The 17,608-nt window shown below is 43.5% G+C and overlaps 11 non-coding genes and 1 pseudogene across 11 annotated transcripts; all 12 read right to left on the reverse strand.

Moving 5' to 3' along the window:
* Positions 1–598: 598 nt before the first annotated feature.
* LOC141225891 (U2 spliceosomal RNA) lies at positions 599–789 on the reverse strand. Its single transcript, XR_012293124.1, has one exon. It is a non-coding gene; the product is annotated as a U2 spliceosomal RNA (small nuclear RNA).
* A 1,123-nt stretch (positions 790–1,912) lies between these two features.
* On the reverse strand, positions 1,913–2,103 carry LOC141225892 (U2 spliceosomal RNA). Its single transcript, XR_012293125.1, has one exon. It is a non-coding gene; the product is annotated as a U2 spliceosomal RNA (small nuclear RNA).
* A 1,121-nt stretch (positions 2,104–3,224) lies between these two features.
* Positions 3,225–3,415, reverse strand: LOC141225893 (U2 spliceosomal RNA). Its single transcript, XR_012293126.1, has one exon. It is a non-coding gene; the product is annotated as a U2 spliceosomal RNA (small nuclear RNA).
* Positions 3,416–4,536: 1,121 nt separating this feature from the next.
* LOC141225894 (U2 spliceosomal RNA) lies at positions 4,537–4,727 on the reverse strand. Its single transcript, XR_012293127.1, has one exon. It is a non-coding gene; the product is annotated as a U2 spliceosomal RNA (small nuclear RNA).
* Positions 4,728–5,847: 1,120 nt separating this feature from the next.
* LOC141225895 (U2 spliceosomal RNA) lies at positions 5,848–6,038 on the reverse strand. The gene has a single exon (XR_012293128.1). It is a non-coding gene; the product is annotated as a U2 spliceosomal RNA (small nuclear RNA).
* Positions 6,039–7,159: 1,121 nt separating this feature from the next.
* LOC141225897 (U2 spliceosomal RNA) lies at positions 7,160–7,350 on the reverse strand. Its single transcript, XR_012293130.1, has one exon. It is a non-coding gene; the product is annotated as a U2 spliceosomal RNA (small nuclear RNA).
* Positions 7,351–8,471: 1,121 nt separating this feature from the next.
* LOC141225899 (U2 spliceosomal RNA) lies at positions 8,472–8,662 on the reverse strand. The gene has a single exon (XR_012293131.1). It is a non-coding gene; the product is annotated as a U2 spliceosomal RNA (small nuclear RNA).
* Positions 8,663–9,782: 1,120 nt separating this feature from the next.
* Positions 9,783–9,973, reverse strand: LOC141225900 (U2 spliceosomal RNA). Its single transcript, XR_012293132.1, has one exon. It is a non-coding gene; the product is annotated as a U2 spliceosomal RNA (small nuclear RNA).
* Positions 9,974–11,096: 1,123 nt separating this feature from the next.
* LOC141225901 (U2 spliceosomal RNA) lies at positions 11,097–11,287 on the reverse strand. The gene has a single exon (XR_012293133.1). It is a non-coding gene; the product is annotated as a U2 spliceosomal RNA (small nuclear RNA).
* A 1,119-nt stretch (positions 11,288–12,406) lies between these two features.
* Positions 12,407–12,597, reverse strand: LOC141225902 (U2 spliceosomal RNA). Its single transcript, XR_012293134.1, has one exon. It is a non-coding gene; the product is annotated as a U2 spliceosomal RNA (small nuclear RNA).
* Positions 12,598–13,718: 1,121 nt separating this feature from the next.
* Positions 13,719–13,908, reverse strand: LOC141226298 (U2 spliceosomal RNA). The gene has a single exon (XR_012293509.1). It is a non-coding gene; the product is annotated as a U2 spliceosomal RNA (small nuclear RNA).
* A 2,029-nt stretch (positions 13,909–15,937) lies between these two features.
* Positions 15,938–16,138, reverse strand: LOC141226327 (U2 spliceosomal RNA; annotated as a pseudogene).
* Between the last annotated feature and the right edge of the window lie 1,470 nt (positions 16,139–17,608).

The raw sequence follows: 17,608 nt of genomic DNA on the forward strand, positions 1-17,608 counted from the left end.
AGAATGCCACAGACTAATCAACCAAACTTTTTGGGTTGGTTTCTCTTTTATAGTCTGCAGGCATTAAATGAAAGAAGTCAGTGTTCCAGCAGAGGGAGACAACGTTTCAGAAAAGGCATTGTAGCAAACCAAAAAAGAAATTTTAAGCGCAGCAGAGTAACCAGCTCACATACCTGTTAGCTCAGGTGAGTTTAAAAGGCTGCTGTTGATAACAAGGGCATTTGCTAAATAGATGGTGTGTGTGCAACAATATACTGAAAGGTCAATTATATTGTGCAGCTTATCTCACCACCTGTAGTTATTTAGGTTAAAGCTCCAAAATGCTTGCCTAATATGTCTGTTTATCCAAAAGGAAGTATAGAGGGAGAGCTAGATAGATAGCATTGCAGTACATTACATTACATGGCAATGCAATGCACAGTTGCTGAAGTTGAACCAAAATGAGCTTGTCATCTGGCTTCTGCAACTTTTAACATGAAAAATCCAATGAGGAGAAGAAAAGCAAAGCCAAAGAGTCCATCCCAAAATCCGACAAACAAGCAAAATGAACAAAAAGCATTGAATTCAATTCTTTCTGATTTTAGAAACTGCATTAAAGAAGGGGTGCACCGGTCCTGGAGATACTGCAATACCAGGTCAATGCGTGGAGTGGACAGAGCAAGCTCTTTTTCCATCTCCCTGTTCTAAAAATCCATTTAATATATGGTCCCCAGATAGGGGACGTATCAGATATTAAACTGATAAGAACAGATACTACACTTGATCTTAGCCAAAAGGCCGAGAAGCGATAACCAGAATTGGTTTCCGACTACGGTGCCACCCATGGATTCTGAAAAGTCCATTTGTGGAGATGGCCACCTGGACTCCCGTTAAGAAGACATGCTGTCAACCTCTAGATCCCTCACATGCCTGCACTTTTCGGCTTGCTGCTGCTGCAATCCACGCGTTTTAGATCTGCATAACTCCACCTCTTTTAGCACAGTACCCTCAACCCCCGGCTGTTCCCACCCGCCTCAACACCGTTGGAAGGGAGGAGAACCAATTAAGGCGGGGGGGGGGGGGTGGAACGAGCAGCTGTCTACCCTTAGCAGGAGGGTTGCTGATTAATTACCTCTCCTGCTGCTGCTGCTGCTGGCTGTCCAGCAGCAGACTGAAGGTGGCTGCTGCTGTGCGCAGGTATATAAAGGCTCAGAGCCTATTATGACACGTGCAGCCAGCGTTCCATTGCCACATTCCGTCTACTGCAGGCGGGATACCTGGATGGCTGAATGTCACTGAGAAGCTCACAGAGACCGCCATAAGCAACAGTTTAAAAGAATGCCACAGACTAATCAACCAAACTTTTTGGGTTGGTTTCTCTTTTATAGTCTGCAGGCATTAAATGAAAGAAGTCAGTGTTCCAGCAGAGGGAGACAACGTTTCAGAAAAGGCATTGTAGCAAACCAAAAAAGAAATTTTAAGCGCAGCAGAGTAACCAGCTCTCATACCTGTTAGCTCAGGTGAGTTTAAAAGGCTGCTGTTGATAACAAGGGCATTTGCTAAATAGATGGTGTGTGTGCAACAATATACTGAAAGGTCAATTATATTGTGCAGCTTATCTCACCACCTGTAGTTATTTAGGTGAAAGCTCCAAAATGCTTGCCTAATATGTCTGTTTATCCAAAAGGAAGTATAGAGGGAGAGCTAGATAGATAGCATTGCATTACATTACATTACATGGCAATGCAATGCACAGTTGCTGAAGTTGAACCAAAATGAGCTTGTCATCTGGCTTCTGCAACTTTTAACATGAAAAATCCAATGAGGAGAAGAAAAGCAAAGCCAAAGAGTCCATCCCAAAATCCGACAAACAAGCAAAATGAACAAAAAGCATTGAATTCAATTCTTTCTGATTTTAGAAACTGCATTAAAGAAGGGGTGCACCGGTCCTGGAGATACTGCAATACCAGGTCAATGCGTGGAGTGGACAGAGCAAGCTCTTTTTCCATCTCCCTGTTCTAAAAATCCATTTAATATATGGTCCCCAGATAGGGGACGTATCAGATATTAAACTGATAAGAACAGATACTACACTTGATCTTAGCCAAAAGGCCGAGAAGCGATAACCAGAATTGGTTTCCAACTACGGTGCCACCCAAGGATTCTGAAAAGTCCATTTGTGGAGATGGCCACCTGGACTCCCGTTAAGAAGACATGCTGTCAACCTCTAGATCCCTCACATGCCTGCACTTTTCGGCTTGCTGCTGCTGCAATCCACGCGTTTTAGATCTGCATAACTCCACCTCTTTTAGCACAGTACCCTCAACCCCCGGCTGTTCCCACCCGCCTCAACACCGTTGGAAGGGAGGAGAACCAATTAAGGCGGGGGGGGGGGTGGAACGAGCAGCTGTCTACCCTTAGCAGGAGGGTTGCTGATTAATTACCTCTCCTGCTGCTGCTGCTGCTGGCTGTCCAGCAGCAGACTGAAGGTGGCTGCTGCTGTGCGCAGGTATATAAAGGCTCAGAGCCTATTATGACACGCGCAGCCAGCGTTCCATTGCCACATTCCGTCTACTGCAGGCGGGATACCTGGATGGCTGAATGTCACTGAGAAGCTCACAGAGACCGCCATAAGCAACAGTTTAAAAGAATGCCACAGACTAATCAACCAAACTTTTTGGGTTGGTTTCTCTTTTATAGTCTGCAGGCATTAAATGAAAGAAGTCAGTGTTCCAGCAGAGGGAGACAACTTTTCAGAAAAGGCATTGTAGCAAACCAAAAAAGAAATTTTAAGCGCAGCAGAGTAACCAGCTCACATACCTGTTAGCTCAGGTGAGTTTAAAAGGCTGCTGTTGATAACAAGGGCATTTGCTAAATAGATGGTGTGTGTGCAACAATATACTGAAAGGTCAATTATATTGTGCAGCTTATCTCACCACCTGTAGTTATTTAGGTGAAAGCTCCAAAATGCTTGCCTAATATGTCTGTTTATCCAAAAGGAAGTATAGAGGGAGAGCTAGATAGATAGCATTGCATTACATTACATTACATGGCAATGCAATGCACAGTTGCTGAAGTTGAACCAAAATGAGCTTGTCATCTGGCTTCTGCAACTTTTAACATGAAAAATCCAATGAGGAGAAGAAAAGCAAAGCCAAAGAGTCCATCCCAAAATCCGACAAACAAGCAAAATGAACAAAAAGCATTGAATTCAATTCTTTCTGATTTTAGAAACTGCATTAAAGAAGGGGTGCACCGGTCCTGGAGATACTGCAATACCAGGTCAATGCGTGGAGTGGACAGAGCAAGCTCTTTTTCCATCTCCCTGTTCTAAAAATCCATTTAATATATGGTCCCCAGATAGGGGACGTATCAGATATTAAACTGATAAGAACAGATACTACACTTGATCTTAGCCAAAAGGCCGAGAAGCGATAACCAGAATTCGTTTCCGACTACGGTGCCACCCAAGGATTCTGAAAAGTCCATTTGTGGAGATGGCCACCTGGACTCCCGTTAAGAAGACATGCTGTCAACCTCTAGATCCCTCACATGCCTGCACTTTTCGGCTTGCTGCTGCTGCAATCCACGCGTTTTAGATCTGCATAACTCCACCTCTTTTAGCACAGTACCCTCAACCCCCGGCTGTTCCCACCCGCCTCAACACCGTTGGAAGGGAGGAGAACCAATTAAGGCGGGGGGGGGGGTGGAACGAGCAGCTGTCTACCCTTAGCAGGAGGGTTGCTGATTAATTACCTCTCCTGCTGCTGCTGCTGCTGGCTGTCCAGCAGCAGACTGAAGGTGGCTGCTGCTGTGCGCAGGTATATAAAGGCTCAGAGCCTATTATGACACGTGCAGCCAGCGTTCCATTGCCACATTCCGTCTACTGCAGGCGGGATACCTGGATGGCTGAATGTCACTGAGAAGCTCACAGAGACCGCCATAAGCAACAGTTTAAAAGAATGCCACAGACTAATCAACCAAACTTTTTGGGTTGGTTTCTCTTTTATAGTCTGCAGGCATTAAATGAAAGAAGTCAGTGTTCCAGCAGAGGGAGACAACGTTTCAGAAAAGGCATTGTAGCAAACCAAAAAAGAAATTTTAAGCGCAGCAGAGTAACCAGCTCACATACCTGTTAGCTCAGGTGAGTTTAAAAGGCTGCTGTTGATAACAAGGGCATTTGCTAAATAGATGGTGTGTGTGCAACAATATACTGAAAGGTCAATTATATTGTGCAGCTTATCTCACCACCTGTAGTTATTTAGGTGAAAGCTCCAAAATGCTTGCCTAATATGTCTGTTTATCCAAAAGGAAGTATAGAGGGAGAGCTAGATAGATAGCATTGCATTACATTAAATTACATGGCAATGCAATGCACAGTTGCTGAAGTTGAACCAAAATGAGCTTGTCATCTGGCTTCTGCAACTTTTAACATGAAAAATCCAATGAGGAGAAGAAAAGCAAAGCCAAAGAGTCCATCCCAAAATCCGACAAACAAGCAAAATGAACAAAAAGCATTGAATTCAATTCTTTCTGATTTTAGAAACTGCATTAAAGAAGGGGTGCACCGGTCCTGGAGATACTGCAATACCAGGTCAATGCGTGGAGTGGACAGAGCAAGCTCTTTTTCCATCTCCCTGTTCTAAAAATCCATTTAATATATGGTCCCCAGATAGGGGACGTATCAGATATTAAACTGATAAGAACAGATACTACACTTGATCTTAGCCAAAAGGCCGAGAAGCGATAACCAGAATTGGTTTCCGACTACGGTGCCACCCAAGGATTCTGAAAAGTCCATTTGTGGAGATGGCCACCTGGACTCCCGTTAAGAAGACATGCTGTCAACCTCTAGATCCCTCACATGCCTGCACTTTTCGGCTTGCTGCTGCTGCAATCCACGCGTTTTAGATCTGCATAACTCCACCTCTTTTAGCACAGTACCCTCAACCCCCGGCTGTTCCCACCCGCCTCAACACCGTTGGAAGGGAGGAGAACCAATTAAGGCGGGGGGGGGGTGGAACGAGCAGCTGTCTACCCTTAGCAGGAGGGTTGCTGATTAATTACCTCTCCTGCTGCTGCTGCTGCTGGCTGTCCAGCAGCAGACTGAAGGTGGCTGCTGCTGTGCGCAGGTATATAAAGGCTCAGAGCCTATTATGACACGCGCAGCCAGCGTTCCATTGCCACATTCCGTCTACTGCAGGCGGGATACCTGGATGGCTGAATGTCACTGAGAAGCTCACAGAGACCGCCATAAGCAACAGTTTAAAAGAATGCCACAGACTAATCAACCAAACTTTTTGGGTTGGTTTCTCTTTTATAGTCTGCAGGCATTAAATGAAAGAAGTCAGTGTTCCAGCAGAGGGAGACAACGTTTCAGAAAAGGCATTGTAGCAAACCAAAAAAGAAATTTTAAGCGCAGCAGAGTAACCAGCTCACATACCTGTTAGCTCAGGTGAGTTTAAAAGGCTGCTGTTGATAACAAGGGCATTTGCTAAATAGATGGTGTGTGTGCAACAATATACTGAAAGGTCAATTATATTGTGCAGCTTATCTCACCACCTGTAGTTATTTAGGTGAAAGCTCCAAAATGCTTGCCTAATATGTCTGTTTATCCAAAAGGAAGTATAGAGGGAGAGCTAGATAGATAGCATTGCATTACATTACATTACATGGCAATGCAATGCACAGTTGCTGAAGTTGAACCAAAATGAGCTTGTCATCTGGCTTCTGCAACTTTTAACATGAAAAATCCAATGAGGAGAAGAAAAGCAAAGCCAAAGAGTCCATCCCAAAATCCGACAAACAAGCAAAATGAACAAAAAGCATTGAATTCAATTCTTTCTGATTTTAGAAACTGCATTAAAGAAGGGGTGCACCGGTCCTGGAGATACTGCAATACCAGGTCAATGCGTGGAGTGGACAGAGCAAGCTCTTTTTCCATCTCCCTGTTCTAAAAATCCATTTAATATATGGTCCCCAGATAGGGGACGTATCAGATATTAAACTGATAAGAACAGATACTACACTTGATCTTAGCCAAAAGGCCGAGAAGCGATAACCAGAATTGGTTTCCGACTACGGTGCCACCCAAGGATTCTGAAAAGTCCATTTGTGGAGATGGCCACCTGGACTCCGGTTAAGAAGACATGCTGTCAACCTCTAGATCCCTCACATGCCTGCACTTTTCGGCTTGCTGCTGCTGCAATCCACGCGTTTTAGATCTGCATAACTCCACCTCTTTTAGCACAGTACCCTCAACCCCCGGCTGTTCCCACCCGCCTCAACACCATTGGAAGGGAGGAGAACCAATTAAGGCGGGGGGGGGGGTGGAACGAGCAGCTGTCTACCCTTAGCAGGAGGGTTGCTGATTAATTACCTCTCCTGCTGCTGCTGCTGCTGGCTGTCCAGCAGCAGACTGAAGGTGGCTGCTGCTGTGCGCAGGTATATAAAGGCTCAGAGCCTATTATGACACGCGCAGCCAGCGTTCCATTGCCACATTCCGTCTACTGCAGGCGGGATACCTGGATGGCTGAATGTCACTGAGAAGCTCACAGAGACCGCCATAAGCAACAGTTTAAAAGAATGCCACAGACTAATCAACCAAACTTTTTGGGTTGGTTTCTCTTTTATAGTCTGCAGGCATTAAATGAAAGAAGTCAGTGTTCCAGCAGAGGGAGACAACGTTTCAGAAAAGGCATTGTAGCAAACCAAAAAAGAAATTTTAAGCGCAGCAGAGTAACCAGCTCACATACCTGTTAGCTCAGGTGAGTTTAAAAGGCTGCTGTTGATAACAAGGGCATTTGCTAAATAGATGGTGTGTGTGCAACAATATACTGAAAGGTCAATTATATTGTGCAGCTTATCTCACCACCTGTAGTTATTTAGGTGAAAGCTCCAAAATGCTTGCCTAATATGTCTGTTTATCCAAAAGGAAGTATAGAGGGAGAGCTAGATAGATAGCATTGCATTACATTACATTACATGGCAATGCAATGCACAGTTGCTGAAGTTGAACCAAAATGAGCTTGTCATCTGGCTTCTGCAACTTTTAACATGAAAAATCCAATGAGGAGAAGAAAAGCAAAGCCAAAGAGTCCATCCCAAAATCCGACAAACAAGCAAAATGAACAAAAAGCATTGAATTCAATTCTTTCTGATTTTAGAAACTGCATTAAAGAAGGGGTGCACCGGTCCTGGAGATACTGCAATACCAGGTCAATGCGTGGAGTGGACAGAGCAAGCTCTTTTTCCATCTCCCTGTTCTAAAAATCCATTTAATATATGGTCCCCAGATAGGGGACGTATCAGATATTAAACTGATAAGAACAGATACTACACTTGATCTTAGCCAAAAGGCCGAGAAGCGATAACCAGAATTGGTTTCCGACTACGGTGCCACCCAAGGATTCTGAAAAGTCCATTTGTGGAGATGGCCACCTGGACTCCGGTTAAGAAGACATGCTGTCAACCTCTAGATCCCTCACATGCCTGCACTTTTCGGCTTGCTGCTGCTGCAATCCACGCGTTTTAGATCTGCATAACTCCACCTCTTTTAGCACAGTACCCTCAACCCCCGGCTGTTCCCACCCGCCTCAACACCATTGGAAGGGAGGAGAACCAATTAAGGCGGGGGGGGGGGTGGAACGAGCAGCTGTCTACCCTTAGCAGGAGGGTTGCTGATTAATTACCTCTCCTGCTGCTGCTGCTGCTGGCTGTCCAGCAGCAGACTGAAGGTGGCTGCTGCTGTGCGCAGGTATATAAAGGCTCAGAGCCTATTATGACACGCGCAGCCAGCGTTCCATTGCCACATTCCGTCTACTGCAGGCGGGATACCTGGATGGCTGAATGTCAATGAGAAGCTCACAGAGACCGCCATAAGCAACAGTTTAAAAGAATGCCACAGACTAATCAACCAAACTTTTTGGGTTGGTTTCTCTTTTATAGTCTGCAGGCATTAAATGAAAGAAGTCAGTGTTCCAGCAGAGGGAGACAACGTTTCAGAAAAGGCATTGTAGCAAACCAAAAAAGAAATTTTAAGCGCAGCAGAGTAACCAGCTCACATACCTGTTAGCTCAGGTGAGTTTAAAAGGCTGCTGTTGATAACAAGGGCATTTGCTAAATAGATGGTGTGTGTGCAACAATATACTGAAAGGTCAATTATATTGTGCAGCTTATCTCACCACCTGTAGTTATTTAGGTGAAAGCTCCAAAATGCTTGCCTAATATGTCTGTTTATCCAAAAGGAAGTATAGAGGGAGAGCTAGATAGATAGCATTGCATTACATTAAATTACATGGCAATGCAATGCACAGTTGCTGAAGTTGAACCAAAATGAGCTTGTCATCTGGCTTCTACAACTTTTAACATGAAAAATCCAATGAGGAGAAGAAAAGCAAAGCCAAAGAGTCCATCCCAAAATCCGACAAACAAGCAAAATGAACAAAAAGCATTGAATTCAATTCTTTCTGATTTTAGAAACTGCATTAAAGAAGGGGTGCACCGGTCCTGGAGATACTGCAATACCAGGTCAATGCGTGGAGTGGACAGAGCAAGCTCTTTTTCCATCTCCCTGTTCTAAAAATCCATTTAATATATGGTCCCCAGATAGGGGACGTATCAGATATTAAACTGATAAGAACAGATACTACACTTGATCTTAGCCAAAAGGCCGAGAAGCGATAACCAGAATTGGTTTCCGACTACGGTGCCACCCAAGGATTCTGAAAAGTCCATTTGTGGAGATGGCCACCTGGACTCCCGTTAAGAAGACATGCTGTCAACCTCTAGATCCCTCACATGCCTGCACTTTTCGGCTTGCTGCTGCTGCAATCCACGCGTTTTAGATCTGCATAACTCCACCTCTTTTAGCACAGTACCCTCAACCCCCGGCTGTTCCCACCCGCCTCAACACCGTTGGAAGGGAGGAGAACCAATTAAGGCGGGGGGGGGGTGGAACGAGCAGCTGTCTACCCTTAGCAGGAGGGTTGCTGATTAATTACCTCTCCTGCTGCTGCTGCTGCTGGCTGTCCAGCAGCAGACTGAAGGTGGCTGCTGCTGTGCGCAGGTATATAAAGGCTCAGAGCCTATTATGACACGCGCAGCCAGCGTTCCATTGCCACATTCCGTCTACTGCAGGCGGGATACCTGGATGGCTGAATGTCACTGAGAAGCTCACAGAGACCGCCATAAGCAACAGTTTAAAAGAATGCCACAGACTAATCAACCAAACTTTTTGGGTTGGTTTCTCTTTTATAGTCTGCAGGCATTAAATGAAAGAAGTCAGTGTTCCAGCAGAGGGAGACAACGTTTCAGAAAAGGCATTGTAGCAAACCAAAAAAGAAATTTTAAGCGCAGCAGAGTAACCAGCTCACATACCTGTTAGCTCAGGTGAGTTTAAAAGGCTGCTGTTGATAACAAGGGCATTTGCTAAATAGATGGTGTGTGTGCAACAATATACTGAAAGGTCAATTATATTGTGCAGCTTATCTCACCACCTGTAGTTATTTAGGTGAAAGCTCCAAAATGCTTGCCTAATATGTCTGTTTATCCAAAAGGAAGTATAGAGGGAGAGCTAGATAGATAGCATTGCATTACATTACATTACATGGCAATGCAATGCACAGTTGCTGAAGTTGAACCAAAATGAGCTTGTCATCTGGCTTCTGCAACTTTTAACATGAAAAATCCAATGAGGAGAAGAAAAGCAAAGCCAAAGAGTCCATCCCAAAATCCGACAAACAAGCAAAATGAACAAAAAGCATTGAATTCAATTCTTTCTGATTTTAGAAACTGCATTAAAGAAGGGGTGCACCGGTCCTGGAGATACTGCAATACCAGGTCAATGCGTGGAGTGGACAGAGCAAGCTCTTTTTCCATCTCCCTGTTCTAAAAATCCATTTAATATATGGTCCCCAGATAGGGGACGTATCAGATATTAAACTGATAAGAACAGATACTACACTTGATCTTAGCCAAAAGGCCGAGAAGCGATAACCAGAATTGGTTTCCGACTACGGTGCCACCCAAGGATTCTGAAAAGTCCATTTGTGGAGATGGCCACCTGGACTCCGGTTAAGAAGACATGCTGTCAACCTCTAGATCCCTCACATGCCTGCACTTTTCGGCTTGCTGCTGCTGCAATCCACGCGTTTTAGATCTGCATAACTCCACCTCTTTTAGCACAGTACCCTCAACCCCCGGCTGTTCCCACCCGCCTCAACACCGTTGGAAGGGAGGAGAACCAATTAAGGCGGGGGGGGGGGGTGGAACGAGCAGCTGTCTACCCTTAGCAGGAGGGTTGCTGATTAATTACCTCTCCTGCTGCTGCTGCTGCTGGCTGTCCAGCAGCAGACTGAAGGTGGCTGCTGCTGTGCGCAGGTATATAAAGGCTCAGAGCCTATTATGACACGCGCAGCCAGCGTTCCATTGCCACATTCCGTCTACTGCAGGCGGGATACCTGGATGGCTGAATGTCACTGAGAAGCTCACAGAGACTGCCATAAGCAACAGTTTAAAAGAATGCCACAGACTAATGAACCAAACTTTTTGGGTTGGTTTCTCTTTTATAGTCTGCAGGCATTAAATGAAAGAAGTGAGTGTTCCAGCAGAGGGAGACAACGTTTCAGAAAAGGCATTGTAGCAAACCAAAAAAAGAAATTTTAAGCGCAGCAGAGTAACCAGCTCACATACCTGTTAGCTCAGGTGAGTTTAAAAGGCTGCTGTTGATAGCAAGGGCATTTGCTAAATAGATGGTGTGTGTGCAACAATATACTGAAAGGTCAATTATATTGTGCAGCTTATCTCACCACCTGTAGTTATTTAGGTGAAAGCTCCAAAATGCTTGCCTAATATGTCTGTTTATCCAAAAGGAAGTATAGAGGGAGAGCTAGATAGATAGCATTGCATTACATTACATTACATGGCAATGCAATGCACAGTTGCTGAAGTTGAACCAAAATGAGCTTGTCATCTGGCTTCTGCAACTTTTAACATGAAAAATCCAATGAGGAGAAGAAAAGCAAAGCCAAAGAGTCCATCCCAAAATCCGACAAACAAGCAAAATGAACAAAAAGCATTGAATTCAATTCTTTCTGATTTTAGAAACTGCATTAAAGAAGGGGTGCACCGGTCCTGGAGATACTGCAATACCAGGTCAATGCGTGGAGTGGACAGAGCAAGCTCTTTTTCCATCTCCCTGTTCTAAAAATCCATTTAATATATGGTCCCCAGATAGGGGACGTATCAGATATTAAACTGATAAGAACAGATACTACACTTGATCTTAGCCAAAAGGCCGAGAAGCGATAACCAGAATTCGTTTCCGACTACGGTGCCACCCAAGGATTCTGAAAAGTCCATTTGTGTAGATGGCCACCTGGACTCCCGTTAAGAAGACATGCTGTCAACCTCTAGATCCCTCACATGCCTGCACTTTTCGGCTTGCTGCTGCTGCAATCCACGCGTTTTAGATCTGCATAACTCCACCTCTTTTAGCACAGTACCCTCAACCCCCGGCTGTTCCCACCCGCCTCAACACCGTTGGAAGGGAGGAGAACCAATTAAGGCGGGGGGGGGTGGAACGAGCAGCTGTCTACCCTTAGCAGGAGGGTTGCTGATTAATTACCTCTCCTGCTGCTGCTGCTGCTGGCTGTCCAGCAGCAGACTGAAGGTGGCTGCTGCTGTGCGCAGGTATATAAAGGCTCAGAGCCTATTATGACACGCGCAGCCAGCGTTCCATTGCCACATTCCGTCTACTGCAGGCGGGATACCTGGATGGCTGAATGTCACTGAGAAGCTCACAGAGACCGCCATAAGCAACAGTTTAAAAGAATGCCACAGACTAATCAACCAAACTTTTTGGGTTGGTTTCTCTTTTATAGTCTGCAGGCATTAAATGAAAGAAGTCAGTGTTCCAGCAGAGGGAGACAACGTTTCAGAAAAGGCATTGTAGCAAACCAAAAAAGAAATTTTAAGCGCAGCAGAGTAACCAGCTCACATACCTGTTAGCTCAGGTGAGTTTAAAAGGCTGCTGTTGATAACAAGGGCATTTGCTAAATAGATGGTGTGTGTGCAACAATATACTGAAAGGTCAATTATATTGTGCAGCTTATCTCACCACCTGTAGTTATTTAGGTGAAAGCTCCAAAATGCTTGCCTAATATGTCTGTTTATCCAAAAGGAAGTATAGAGGGAGAGCTAGATAGATAGCATTGCATTACATTACATTACATGGCAATGCAATGCACAGTTGCTGAAGTTGAACCAAAATGAGCTTGTCATCTGGCTTCTGCAACTTTTAACATGAAAAATCCAATGAGGAGAAGAAAAGCAAAGCCAAAGAGTCCATCCCAAAATCCGACAAACAAGCAAAATGAACAAAAAGCATTGAATTCAATTCTTTCTGATTTTAGAAACTGCATTAAAGAAGGGGTGCACCGGTCCTGGAGATACTGCAATACCAGGTCAATGCGTGGAGTGGACAGAGCAAGCTCTTTTTCCATCTCCCTGTTCTAAAAATCCATTTAATATATGGTCCCCAGATAGGGGACGTATCAGATATTAAACTGATAAGAACAGATACTACACTTGATCTTAGCCAAAAGGCCGAGAAGCGATAACCAGAATTGGTTTCCGACTACGGTGCCACCCAAGGATTCTGAAAAGTCCATTTGTGGAGATGGCCACCTGGACTCCCGTTAAGAAGACATGCTGTCAACCTCTAGATCCCTCACATGCCTGCACTTTTCGGCTAGCTGCTGCTGCAATCCACGCGTTTTAGATCTGCATAACTCCACCTCTTTTAGCACAGTACCCTCAACCCCCGGCTGTTCCCACCCGCCTCAACACCGTTGGAAGGGAGGAGAACCAATTAAGGCGGGGGGGGGGGTGGAACGAGCAGCTGTCTACCCTTAGCAGGAGGGTTGCTGATTAATTACCTCTCCTGCTGCTGCTGCTGCTGGCTGTCCAGCAGCAGACTGAAGGTGGCTGCTGCTGTGCGCAGGTATATAAAGGCTCAGAGCCTATTATGACACGTGCAGCCAGCGTTCCATTGCCACATTCCGTCTACTGCAGGCGGGATACCTGGATGGCTGAATGTCACTGAGAAGCTCACAGAGACCGCCATAAGCAACAGTTTAAAAGAATGCCACAGACTAATCAACCAAACTTTTTGGGTTGGTTTCTCTTTTATAGTCTGCAGGCATTAAATGAAAGAAGTCAGTGTTCCAGCAGAGGGAGACAACGTTTCAGAAAAGGCATTGTAGCAAACCAAAAAAGAAATTTTAAGCGCAGCAGAGTAACCAGCTCACATACCTGTTAGCTCAGGTGAGTTTAAAAGGCTGCTGTTGATAACAAGGGCATTTGCTAAATAGATGGTGTGTGTGCAACAATATACTGAAAGGTCAATTATATTGTGCAGCTTATCTCACCACCTGTAGTTATTTAGGTGAAAGCTCCAAAATGCTTGCCTAATATGTCTGTTTATCCAAAAGGAAGTATAGAGGGAGAGCTAGATAGATAGCATTGCATTACATTACATTACATGGCAATGCAATGCACAGTTGCTGAAGTTGAACCAAAATGAGCTTGTCATCTGGCTTCTGCAACTTTTAACATGAAAAATCCAATGAGGAGAAGAAAAGCAAAGCCAAAGAGTCCATCCCAAAATCCGACAAACAAGCAAAATGAACAAAAAGCATTGAATTCAATTCTTTCTGATTTTAGAAACTGCATTAAAGAAGGGGTGCACCGGTCCTGGAGATACTGCAATACCAGGTCAATGCGTGGAGTGGACAGAGCAAGCTCTTTTTCCATCTCCCTGTTCTAAAAATCCATTTAATATATGGTCCCCAGATAGGGGACGTATCAGATATTAAACTGATAAGAACAGATTTTTTTTTTTTTTTTTTTCTCCTCAGACGAGGAAATTCCACAGTCTATGGAAACCAGACAAAGGAAAATTCCATCAAAACAGCTGCGTCAAATCCAATACGCAATTTGCTGTCCCCATCATCATCGGAAATATTTATTTCATATTTCAAAACAACAATAACAAAAATCAAGAGGTACTAACAATATATCTCCACTTTTTAACTTTCCATATTCCCTCCGCATCCACTTCCCCTCTCCTCTTTTTGTCCCATAGGAAACACACATACATCTTCCCCAAAATCACCTTCACACTATCCTTTACAGCAATTTCCTTCCTTTTAAACACATACACATTCCTCACATCCCATAACACTTCCTTTATACATGCAAGCATCAACCACAAGACTCTTTCCTTCGTCCCATCACATATTTCCAAACCAAACATAAACAACTCAAAAGACAACAAATTCACACCACACAATTCTTTACACAAAGGCCCCATTCTCCCAATCACATCTCTAGCATACTGGCAATTCCAAAAAACATGCAACACACTTTCCCTTCCACCACAGCCATTTCTTGGACACATTTCACTCCTCACCAAACCTCTATTCCTCTGAAACTCTCTCACAGGTAATACTCCATGTAAAGACTGCCACACAACTTCACTCTGTTTGTTGGTCATACCACTCATCCGCACTTTCTTCCAAACCTTCTGCACATCACCACCCCTAACCATATTTATTCCACATTCTACCTCTCTACATTCAATCATCCTATACACAGCCTTCTTATTCTCCAGCAATCTCACATCTGCATCACACAGTTCATACCTCACCAAAAACTTATAAACCCACACATACCATACAGGCACCTCAAAAGCAATCGGACATCGCAAATCCCTTTCTTGCCACTTTAAACGAAACAAATACGCTCCAAATAAATACCTACACATAGATGAAAACTTTCCATCCGCCCTAATCACTTTCAAAACAAACACAACGATATTCACACCAAAAAACACGTCCAAATTCGGAAAACCCAAACCACCTTTTTCCACTCTTTTAACCAAAATTTCTCTCCTAGCTCTCTCCATTTTCGAGTTCCACAAAAAAACAAATAAAATTCTATTCAAGCTTCTCATACACATATATCCTGGTAGAAATACTACCGCAATATATAAAAATATTGGCAACACCACACTCTTAACAATTAAAATCTTCCCAAAAAAGGATAAACTCCTCAATTTCCAAAAATTCAACTTCTGCTCAACTTTTCCTTTCGCATCATCCCAACTTTCTTTCCCATCCAAACTCTCTGAAAACTTCACACCCAAAACTTTAATAGGTCCATTCACTACATTCACACCTACATCCCTACTTAAACTTCCGCCTCCAAAACCCTTACACTCACTCTTTTCCCAATTCACTTTAAACGCAGATGCACCACAAAAAATAGACACTAACAACTTCACCCGCCTCACCGAACATTCAGAATCACATAATACACACACGTCATCCATATAACCACTCACCTTCCATTCTTTTCCTCCACCTCCCGGCACTTGCACACCACGAATTACCTTATCTTTCCTCAGCATACACAACAATGGCTCAATTGCACAAATAAATGCTACAGGGGACAAAGGACACCCCTGTCGCACACCCGAAAACACATTCACTTTCCTACCCACATACCCATTCATTAAAACACAGCTATAAACACCCGCATACAAACTTCTCACTCGCCCAACAAAATCAGCCGGAAAACCCATTTTTAACAACACTCTGAACAAAAAACCATGCGACAACCTATCATAAGCCTTTTCAAAATCCAAACTTAACAAAAATACACTCTTCTTACGACCCATGCAATCCCATAGACAATCTCTTAACATACACACACACTCATGAATCCGCCTCCCAGGTACCGCACAACACTGCTCATCCCCAATCACTCTCTCTATAACATCACGCATCCTATTAGCCATAAGTTTTGCATAGATTTTATAATCACAATTAAGTAAAGTTATTGGCCTCCAATTCCTCAGACTTTTCAAATCCCCTTTCTTAGGAATTAACACAACCATACCTGCACGCATACTCTCAGTCACCTCCATGTTTCCCCACCAGGTCAATGCGTGGAGTGGACAGAGCAAGCTCTTTTTCCATCTCCCTGTTCTAAAAATCCATTTAATATATGGTCCCCAGATAGGGGACGTATCAGATATTAAACTGATAAGAACAGATTTTTTTTTTTTTTTTTTATACCATTCAGTAAAATTTTTCAAGCAACAATCAATAGTATAAAAACTCATACTACGTTGCCCAGTCTTACATCATAATGGTACTTTCTTTATTTCATATTTATAACTTTATACTGAAACAGTTGTAATACCTTTTGAATGGACAAAAAACTGTAAAACATACCATTATCATAAAAAAAGACAGATCACAACACTTAAACAAGGACTTACTGGTACTTTACCAGTGACCTCCATTTTTTGACTTTCCAAAAACCTTCTGAATCAAAGCCACCACCGCCACGGCTGTCCCATAAATAAACTATGTATAACCTTGACAAAACCATCCTAACACAATTATTAACTGAGATTATTTTCCTTTTAAATAAACACAAATTCCTAACGTCCCACAGACTTTCTATTACACATGCCATTATCAACCACAACAATCTCTCTTTCACCCGGCTACTTGCACCCATCCCAAACATTACCACTCTCCAATTTATAAAATTCACGCCCGCTAGTTCCTTGCATAAACCACCCACTCCCTTCCAAACACTCTGAGCATAATCACAATTCCAAACCAAATGCATAACAGTTTCACTCGCCCCACATCCATCCCTCGGACATACCTCTGTTCTAATCAGATCCCTCCTCTTCTGTACCTCTCTCACAGGCAAAATCTCATGCAAACTCATCCATACGATATCACGCTGCCTATTCGATATTCCTTTTATACTCAGGTTCCTCCATACACACAACGCTTCACTCGATCTCAAGCCCCTAATGTTACATTCAAACTCTCTAACACGCATCCTTCTCCTTACATTCCTTATCACTTTGAAATCACCCATAGGAACATCCAACAAATCATGCTTGACAACAAATTTTTCAACAAACTCATACCACACTGGACATTTAAACGAAACAGGCACTCTTGCATCCCTTCTCATCCATTTCAACCCAAACAACATCCATCCAGCCATATATTTAATCATAAAAGCCGTCTTGTTATCCCTACCTAACAGAACAACCACTGTTTTAATATAATTTAAACCAAGACAAATTTCAAAATTTGGGAAATCCATTCCCCCATGTTCACGTAACTTACACAAATATTCCCTTTTAAGTTTTTCCATCTTACTTCCCCAATAAAACGTAAAAATTAGCTTCTCAATCCGCCTAAAACCCCTATAAGGGGCTGGAAAAACCACGGACACAAAAAGTAACATAGGAAGAATCACTGACTTAATAATAAGGACTTTGCCTGACAATGTCAAGTCCCGTAACCTCCAAAAATTTAACTTCTGTTCAATCCTCTTACCGCATTCATCCCAACTCTCATTCCCTTTCAGATCTTTGTTAAACCACACCCCCAGAACCTTAATAGCACCTTCTTCACATATCACACCATCCATCCTAACACTCGAATCCCCAAAACACTTAAAGCTACACTTCCCCCAATTCACCCTAAAACCAGATGCACCACAAAAGAAATCTAAAAGCAACCTTGCT

The sequence above is a fragment of the Phyllobates terribilis genome, unplaced genomic scaffold, assembly GCF_046119375.1.
Source record: "Phyllobates terribilis strain yellow unplaced genomic scaffold, ASM4611937v1 Scaffold_414__1_contigs__length_1644244, whole genome shotgun sequence".
In the NCBI taxonomy this organism is placed as follows: Eukaryota; Metazoa; Chordata; class Amphibia; order Anura; family Dendrobatidae; genus Phyllobates; species Phyllobates terribilis.